Below are 10,038 nucleotides of genomic sequence, written 5' to 3'. Positions count from 1 at the left end.
ATATCTGCAAACCAATCAATATAATACACCACATTAACAAACTGAAAAATAAAAACCATATGATTATCTCAATAGATGCAGAAAAGCCTTTGACAAAATTCAACATCCATTTATGACAAAAAAAAAAAAAAACCCCAGAAAGCAGGAATAGAAGGAACATACTTCAACATAATAAAAGCTATATATGACAAACCCACAGCAAACATTATCCTCAATGGTGAAAAATTGAAAACATTTCCCCTAAAGTCAGGAACAAGACAAAGGCGCCCACTCTCACCACTACTATTCAACATAGTTTTGGAAGTTTGGGCCACAGCAATCAGAGCAGAAAAAGAAATAGAAGGAATCCAGATTGGAAAAGAAGAAGTAAAACTCTCACTGTTTGCAGATAACATGATCCTCTACATAGAAAACCCTAAAGACTCCACCAGAAAATTACTAGAGCTAATCAATGAATATAGTAAAATTGCAGGATATAAAATCAACACACAGAAATCCCTTGCATTCCTATACACTAGCAATGAGGAAAGAGAAATTAAGGAAACAATTCCATTCACCATTACAATGAAAAGAATAAAATACTTAGGAGTATATCTACCTAAAGAAACAAAAGACCTAAATATAGAAAACTATAAAACACTGGGGAAAGAAATCAAAGAGGACACAAATAGATGGAGAAATATACCGTGTTCATGGATCAGAAGAATCAATACAGTGAAAATGAATATACTATCCAACACAATCTATAGATTCAATGCAATCCCTATTAAGCTACCAATGGTATTTTTCAGAGAACTAGAACAAATAATTTCACAATTTGTATGGAAATACAAAAAACACTCGAATAGCCAAAGCAATCTTGAGAAAGAAGAATGGAACTGAAGGAATCAACCTGCCTGACTTCAGTCTCTACTACAAAGCCACAGTCATCAAGACAGTATGGTACTGGCACAAAGACAGAAATATAGATCAATGGAACAGAATAGAAAGCCCAGAGATAAATCCATGCTCCTATGGACACCTTATCTTTGACAAAGGAGGCAAGAATATACAATGGAGAAAAGACAAGTGGCGCTGGGAAAACTGGTCAACTACTTGTAAAAGAATGAAACTAGAACACTTTCTAACACCATACAAAAAAATAAACTCAAAATGGATTAAAGATCTAAACATGAGACTAGATACTATAAAACTCCTAGAGGAAAACATAGGCAAAACACTCTCCAACATAAACCACAGCAGGACCCTCTATGACCCACCTCCCAGAATATTGGAAATAAAAGTGAAAATAAACAAATGGGACCTAATTAAAATTAAAAGCTTCTGCACAACAAAGGAAACTATAAGAAAGGTGAAAAGACAGCCTTCAGAATGGGAGAAAATAATACCAAACAAAGCAACTGACAAAGAATTAATCTCAAAAATATACAAGTAACACCTGCAGCTCAGAAAAATAAATGATGCAATCAAAAAGTGGGCCAAAGAACTAAACAGACATTTCTCCAAAGAACACATACAGATGGCTAACAAACACATGAAAAGATGCTCAACATCACTCATCATCAGAGAAATGCAAATCAAAACCACAATGAGGTACCATTTCACGCCAGTCAGAATGGCTCCTATCCAAAAGTCTACAAGCAATAAATGCTGGAGAGGGTGTGGAGAAAAGGGAACCTTCTTACACTGTTGGTGGGAATGCAAACTAGTACAGCCACTATGGAGAACAGCATGGAGATTCCTTTAAAAACTGGAAATGGAACTGCCATATGACCCAGCAATCCCACTGCTGGGCATACACACCAAGGAAACCAGAATTGAAAGAGACATGTGTACCCCAATGTTCATTGCAGCACTGTTTATAATAGCCAGGACATGGAAGCAACCTAGATGTCCATCAGCAAATGAATGGATAAGAAAGCTGTGGTACATATACACAATGGAATATTACTCAACTATTAAAAAAAAATACATTTGAATCAGTTCTAATGAGGTGGATGAAACTGGAGCCTATTATACAGAGTGAAGTAAACCAGAAGAAAAACACCAATACAGTATACTAACACATATATATGGAATTTAGAAAGATGGTAACCATAATCCTGTATGCGAGACAGCAAAAGAGACAAAGATGTATAGAACAGTCTTCAGACTCTGTGGGAGAGGGCGAGGGCAGGATGATAAGGGAGAATGGCATTGAAACAAGTAAATTATCATATGTGAAATGAATCTCCAGTCCAGGATCAATGCATGAGACAGGGTGCTTGGGGCTTGTGCACTGGGATGACCCAGAGGGATGGGATATAGAGGGAGGTGGGAGAGGGGTTCAGGATGGGGAACACATGTACACCCATGCGGATTCATGTCAATGTAGGGTAAAACCAATACAATATTGTAAAGTACAATAAATAAATAAATAAATAAAACTAAAAAAAGAAAGAAAGAAAGAAAGGAATGGGGAGAAAAGATCAATCATTTGCCACAGCACTTGCTGTGTTTCAGTTGTGGAAGAAATATAATTAAAATCTCCCAACCTAGAAAATCTGTCTACAAAGGTAGTAAAAAAAAATAATATTATCATTGAATAAGCATTAAACCAGAATATGTTGCATGTCATCAGCAATCCACTAAGAGACTGCAAAGATAGAAGGAAAAAAACAATCTCACCCTTTTATTTACATATAAAAGGGTGTCCTGCAGTTACAACCAATTGTGTGTGTATGCATGCTCAGTCATGTCTCTTTGTGACCCCATTGACTACAGCCCACCAGGCTCCAATGTCCATGGGATTTCCCAGGCAAGAATACAGGAGTGGGTTGCCATTTCCTCCTCCAGGGGATCTTCCCGACACAGGGATCAAACCCAGGACTCTTGTATCTCCTGCACTGGCAGGTGGATTCTTTACCACTAGCGCCACCCGGGAAACCATGTAACCAGTTACATGGTACTTATTTTCAAGATTGTTCAGTCACTAAGTTATGTCCAACTCTTTGCAACTCCATAAACTGCATGTAGCACACCAGCCTTCCCTATCCTCCACCGTCTCCTTGAGTTCGCTCAAACTCATCTCAACTGAGTCAGTGATGCTATCCAACTATCTCATCCTCTGTTGCCCCCTTCTCCTCTTACCCTCAATCTTTTCTAGCATCAGGGTCTTTTCCAATGAGTTGGCTCTTTGCATCAGATTTTTTTTTTTTTTTTTTTAGAGCTTCAGCTTCAGCATCAGTCCTTCAATGAATATTCAGGGTTGATTTCATTTAGGATGGACTAGCTGGATCTCCTTGCAGTCCAAGGGACTCTCAAGAGTCTTCTCCAACACCACAGTTCGAAAGCATCAATTCTTCAACACTCAGCCTTCTTTATGGTCCAACTCTCACATCTGCACATGACTACTGGAAGAAAACGATAACTTTCACTAGATGGACCTCTCTCAGCAAATTGATGTCTCTGCTTATTAATGTACGATCTAGGTTTGTCATAACTTTCCTTCCAAGGAGCAAGTGTCTTTTAATTTCATGGCTTCAGTCACTGTCTGCAGTGATTTTGGATCCTAAAAAAATAAAATCTGCCACTTTCCATTTTTTCCCCATGTATTTGCCATGAAGTGATGGGACAGGATGTGATGATTTTCTTTTTTTTAAATGTTGAGTTTCAAGCCAACTTTTTCACTCTCCTCTTTAACCTTCATCAAGCAGCTCTTTAGTTTCTCTTCACTTTCTGCCATAAGGGTGGTGTCATCTGCATATCTGAGGTTGTTGATATTTCTCCCAGAAAGATAAACAGTAACTTCAGTTCAGTTCAGTTCAGTCGCTCAGTCGTGTCCGACTCTTTGCAACCCCATGAATCATAGCACGCCAGGCCTCCCTGTCCATCACCAACTCCTGGAGTTTACTCAAACTCAAGCTAATTGAGTTGGTGATGCCATCCAGCCATCTCATCCTCTGTCATCCCCTTCTCCTCTGCTCCCAATCCCTCCCAGCATCAGGGTCTTTTCCAATGAGTCAACTCTTTGCATGAGGTGGCCAAAGTACTGGAGTTTCAGCTTCAACATCAGTCCTTCCAATGAACACCCAGGACTGATCTCCTTTAGGATGGACTAGTTGGATCTCCTTACAGTCCAAGGGACTCTCAAGAGTCGTCTCCAACACCACAGTTCAAAAGCATCAATTTTTCGGTGCTCAGCTTTCCTCACAGTCCAACTCTCATATCTATACATGACCACTGGAAAAACCATAGCCTTGACTAGACGGACCTTTGTTGGCAAATAATGTCTCTGCTTTTTAATATGCTATCTGGGTTTGTCATAACTTTCCTTCCAAGGAGTAAGCGTCGTTTCATTTCATGGCTGCAATCACCATCTGCAGTGATTTTGGAGCCCAAGAAACAGTCCTCCAATAAAAAGACTTGACCATTTATCACACGTAGTTTATCCTGACTTTACCAGGTCATGGTGTGACCACCTGTTAGTTAATTGACTTTGATCCAAAAGAAAAACAAACCTTTTACAACAGGGAATAAGTTTGTACCCTAGAGCAGGTATGCAGGGAATTTAGGTCCTGCCCTTCCACAGAAACTGGAAGGGATGATACCAGGCATTTACATTTCAAAGAGCAGTTCTCAGGTGCCAAAGACAGACATTCCTGGGACCTAAAGCTGAGTTTTCAAAACAATTTATATACATTTCCAAGACAGGAGAGAGTGCAGACTTTTTATTTTTTCCCAAGTTTTCTACAACATTCTATGGAAAAGCAGGGGAGGGAAGTCTCTCCCCTGACTGTCAACTGGGAGAAATAAGCTTATTTTTAATTTATATTAAATTCCCATCTGTAAATGGGAGAAGGCAATGGCACCCCACTCCAGTACTCTTGCCTGGAAAATCCCATAGACAGAGGAACCTGGTGGGCTGCAGCCCAGGGGATTGCGAAGAGTCAGACATGACTGAGCGACTTCACTTTCCCTTTTCACTTTCATGCATTGGAGAAGGAAATGGCAACCCACCCTAGTATTCTTGCCTGGAGAATCCCAGGGACAGCAGAGCCTGGTGGGCTGCCACCTATGGGGTCGCACAGAGTCGGCCACAACTGAAGTGACTTAGCAGCAGCATCTGTAAAGTGGAAGAGACCTTCTCTTCAGAGTTGATGTGATGATTAGAGAAAGGTGTCCAGCGAAGTGATGGACACAAGCTTATCTTCACCCTCTCCAGGTCACCCAAGTGCTTCCCCAGGACCTGATGACCAGATCAGGTCTCTGCCAGCTCATAAACCCCTTCACCCAGGTGCCCTCCTCCAGTGATTCCCCTCATCCCACCCACTTGCCCCTCATAGAAACTTCCTTAAGAATCTCCTACACCGAGACTTCCCTGGTGGCTCAGACGGTAAAGAATCTCCTACACCCTGTGTCCTCACCCTCTCGCCAGCACCCACACCTCAACCCACTGCAGTCTGTCCTTTGGTGAATGTATTCTGCATGCACCACCACGGAACACATACTTGATCATTCTGTCCTAGAACTCTCTTCTCCCCAGACACTGCCACACCGTGATCTATGGGGTCTCCGTTTATGGGATCATTTCCACTCTGCTTCCTTGATGGGCTCTCGTCCTCTGACAAACACTTAACGCTTGGTCTTAGGCAAGACTCAGGCCTCTGTATATTTCTTACATGAAATTGGAAATCACCCGGGATGACGGCAGAATTAGATAGAGAGGTGAGGGAGGAGCTTCGAGGAGAGTAAAATAACAGGGAACAGGAAGACAACCCTAGAGGACGGAGGGAAGAAGCCAATTTCCTTTCCTTTTAAAGGCAGTGTAATGTATACATTAGATTGAATGATGTTACAATCTAATATCATGTTTTCAGTCATGTCTGACTCTGCGATCTTATGGACTGTAGCCCACCAAGTTCCGCTGTCCATGGGATTTTTCAGGCAAGAATACTGGAGTGGGTTTCCATTTTGTCCTCCAGGAAATCATCCTGACCCAGAGATCAAACCTGCATCTCTTCTGTCTCCTGCATTGGCAGACAGATGTTTCACCACTAGCGCCACATGGGAAGCCCAATATCACGTTAGATTGTATATAATTGCCCTGGAAGTGCTTATTTAACATGTAAACTCCAAGCCACTTTTGTGCAACACTGGATGGAGCTCAAGGACATTATTCTATGCGAGACAAATCAGCAGAGAAAGGCAAATAGTGTGTCATCTCACTTATACGTGGACGATAAAAATGCCAAAGTCATACAAACAAAGAATAGAATGATGGCTGCCAGGGCCTGGGGGGTGGACGGAATGGGAAGACGTTGGTCAAAGGGTACAAACTTCTAGTTATAAGACGAATGTGTCTAGGGGATCTAATGTCAACTGTCATTAACTGTTGGGGTCCTTTAATGGACCGGAACCTGGTGGTACGGAGTCGACGATAAGAAAGTAAAAGAGAGAAAGAGGCTGATATTCCCTGGTTTATGCAGAGGACCAATAAAGCCCTTGACACAGGACTTGCATCACTCATGAAGGCACCAGGCACCCTCTAGAGGGGGTGAAGGCACAAAGTGCCTTCTTGAGAGGGTCTTAGAAACCCGGGCAGGAAAGTGAGCACGACGGGTCTCCACGCTCCAGAGAATCAGCCAGAAAGAGAGAGAGAGAGAGAAAGAGAGAGAAAAAAGACACGGGGACCTAAGCTCTGATGGAGCAAAGGTGTTTAATGATTTTTTTATGAGTATAAATAGGCTGTGGTACAAAAAACTTCTTTTGGGAATGATAGAGTTCAGAAAACCAAACGTACAGCAACCGTTACCAAGGGAACAAGGGGTAATGTTAGTCACAAGGTCAGGAGACAATCCATATCTCAAGAAAGGGGAGCGAGACTAAGCACTTTTGTCATAAAGAGAATGTTTACTAAAGGATACCCAAACCTGCCTCACACAATGACCTCAGTCCCTGGGAGCAGCGTGCTGTTCTGCTTGAAGAGGAACAAAGGACTCATGAGAGGCAGCACGTAGGAATCCTCCCGTCAAACATTCCCTGACAATTAACAATACTGGATTGGACTTCCCTGGCAGCCCCGTGGTTAAAAATTTGCCTGCCAACACAGAGGACACAGGTTTGATCCTTGGTCTGGGACAATTCCACGTGTCACAAAGCGCGAAGCCCACATGCCCCACTACTGAGCCTGCACTCTAGAGCCCACGTGCCCCACCACGAGAAGCCACTGCAATGAGAAGCCTGCACACGGCAACTACAAAGTAGCCACCACTCGCCGCAGCTAAAGAAAAAGCCCATGCAGCAATGAAGACCCAGCAGAGCCAAAAATAAATAAGCAAATAAAAATCTAAAAAACAACTGCATATTATATACTCGAAGTTGTTAAGAGTGTAGATCTTAAACGTTACCACAAAAAATGGCAATTATATGAGGGGATGAAAGTGTGAACTAACCTAATTGTGGTAACCATTTTGCAATATACACATGCATCAAATCATCACACTGGACACCTTAACCTTGTATACGTTATAGGTTGATATCTCAATAAAGCTAGGGAAAAAATCACAGGTGAACTAAAATAGAGGCCCCAGCTTCCTCTTCAGAAAGTCTGATTCAATGAAAATTGTTAGTTGCTCAGTTGTGTCCGACTCTTTTGCAACTCCATGGACTGTAGTTTGCCAGGCTTCTCTATCCATGGGACTTCCCAGGAAAGAATACTGGAGTGGGTGGCCATTTCCTTCTCCAGGGGAATCTTCCCAACCCACGGGTCAAACCTGGGTCTCCTGCATTGCAGGCAGATTCTTTACCATCTGAGCCACCAGGGAAGCCAGTGTAAGGTCAGCGATTCTGAGTTTGAATGATCATTCCAGGTGATTCTGATGCCAGGGGTTCCCAGGCCACACTGAGAAAAGCTTTGGCATCTGGCCTGGGGTGGAGTTGGGGGAGGGGCGTGAGTGGGAAGGGGGGCCCAAGGTATAGGGACGTGAAAGGATCCAGCAGGAGTAACCTGGCTTCTTTGCCATCCAGCCATTCTTCTCATCTCAGATTATGATAGGTAGAAAACCTTTGTAGAGAGGAGAGTTTCAGGGCTGGGGGGTTCTCTGCCCAGACCTCGGGCCCTGCTGAACGCTGACTTCCATTTGGGGCCAACTGGATAGGCTGTGTATCTTCTGAACTCTCACCCATGGATGCTCTGAAGACCCAAGGGAGGCTCGGAACTATCATCAACTACAGGGCCAGATAGAGGGCTAGGAATGGTAAAAATCCATGAGCAGCGGGAGAGGTAATGGTGGTCTTGGCAATTTGACCGGGAAGGCCTCACTGAGAAGGGACTTTTGAACAGAGACTTAAACGGTTATAAGATGGGAAGTGGACAGAACAGCCACTGCGGGGGAGGGGGGGGGGAGTCCAGGCAGAGGAATAAGGAAGTGCAAAGACTTTAAAGAAAGAAATACTTGGCATGAAAGCAGAAGGAACAAGTGTGAGAATTCATCAGAGTGAGGATAAGTTGGTGCAGTCTACGCTTAGTCATTCTTAAGACGTGGTTTGGACTTGAAGTAGAATTGGCGGCTATGGAAGGGCTTGAGCTCAAGAGTAAAATAAAAAAATCACTGCATCTTTTAAGAAGATGCTTGTGGTTGCTATGTTGACAACAGACACAGTAAGGGCCAAAGTATAAAGCCTGGTTGGGAGAGGATTACAGGGATGCAGGTGAGAGGTGATGGTCACTGGGCCAGAATTCAGCCCAGAAACTGATACAAAGAGAGCAGATCAGAACCCGTGTGTCCCAGATGGGGACTTGAACCTGTGGTCTTTTAACTGAGACCACGCGTCTGGCCTCAGGACTCAATGAAGCTCAGGTTCTTGGTGAAGAATTCAGGGAGAAACAAATGACAGGTAAGACGTGGATTTATTAGGAGAGAAGCATGCTCCACACACAGAGTGTGGGCCATCTCATAAGTCGGTGGGTAATTTCGTAGGCTAATGAGTGGGAGAAGTAGTCCAACTGTTTAGGGGGAAAGGGTGGGGATTTCCAGAAACTGTCCACCGCCCACTGGTTGACCTTTTATGGTTGGACTTAGCACTGTCATGGCCCCTGTGGGTATGTCATTTAGCTTGCTGCTCCGCTGCAAGGAGCATATACTGAGGCTAGCGGCAGTCTCTTCCACCTCCTTGGACCTCGTTGGTTCTAACCGGCCATGTCATGTCCTATGGCTATGTCATTCTTTTAACGGTTGTGCCCTGCCCTCTTCCTCCTGTTTCAGACCCAGGTCTACTGTGAAGGCAGAACCAACAGTGACAGAGAGGGGTTTGATTAAGTGCCCACCCTGGCTTCTTAAATGTGACACTGGGAAAGAATCGGGAAATGCAACATATACATCAGAAAGGTAATTCCAAGATGGATTGTTTGGGCAATCCTGGCAAAGGAGTGAAGTGAGCACAGGACGTTAAGGAAAAGTAGATTGAAGAGGCAAGAAGGCGAGATGGAGGAACCATGAATCCCAGCAAACAGAGGGGAGCCGGCTGAAAACTCAGCACAAACTACACACATACCTGTCCACAAATGTGATTTCTGTGCATTTGTGAGGACACACTTGTCCTCTATCTTCTTTACTTCGCCAGTCTTAAAATGGGCATTGTCTGTCTCCCCCACAATAAAGGTAAGCATTTGGAATCAGGCACTCTGTCTTACTAACCTCTGTACCCCTAACACTGGAGTCCAGACAGTATGTAGGAAAATGTAGACCCAGAGACTAGCAATTGCAGCTGGCTGCTGACTGAGTAGGTCAGTGAGGGAGGGCTTTGAGAAGCTCAGGTTGCCCTGGAAAAGAAAGGGAAGAGAGAATGTGCGACAGAACAGAAACCAAGAAGCGAAATGGCAGAAATATGCAAGCCTGTGACCAGGAGAGCAGAAACAGGAATGGAGAGACAGAGACACAGGCGTGAGTCAGGGGGAGGAAGGAGGTGCTGAGAGGAAAGACCTACATGAAAACCTCTGAAAAGGCTTAGCTGAAAAGATGCCTAATGGAGACTTGTCAAGAAACCAACCTGTGTTGT

The sequence above is a fragment of the Dama dama genome, chromosome 21 (assembly GCF_033118175.1).
Source record: "Dama dama isolate Ldn47 chromosome 21, ASM3311817v1, whole genome shotgun sequence".
In the NCBI taxonomy this organism is placed as follows: domain Eukaryota; kingdom Metazoa; phylum Chordata; class Mammalia; order Artiodactyla; family Cervidae; genus Dama; species Dama dama.
The sequence above is the reverse complement of the archived record's forward strand: the minus strand, read 5'-3'. Positions refer to the sequence as shown.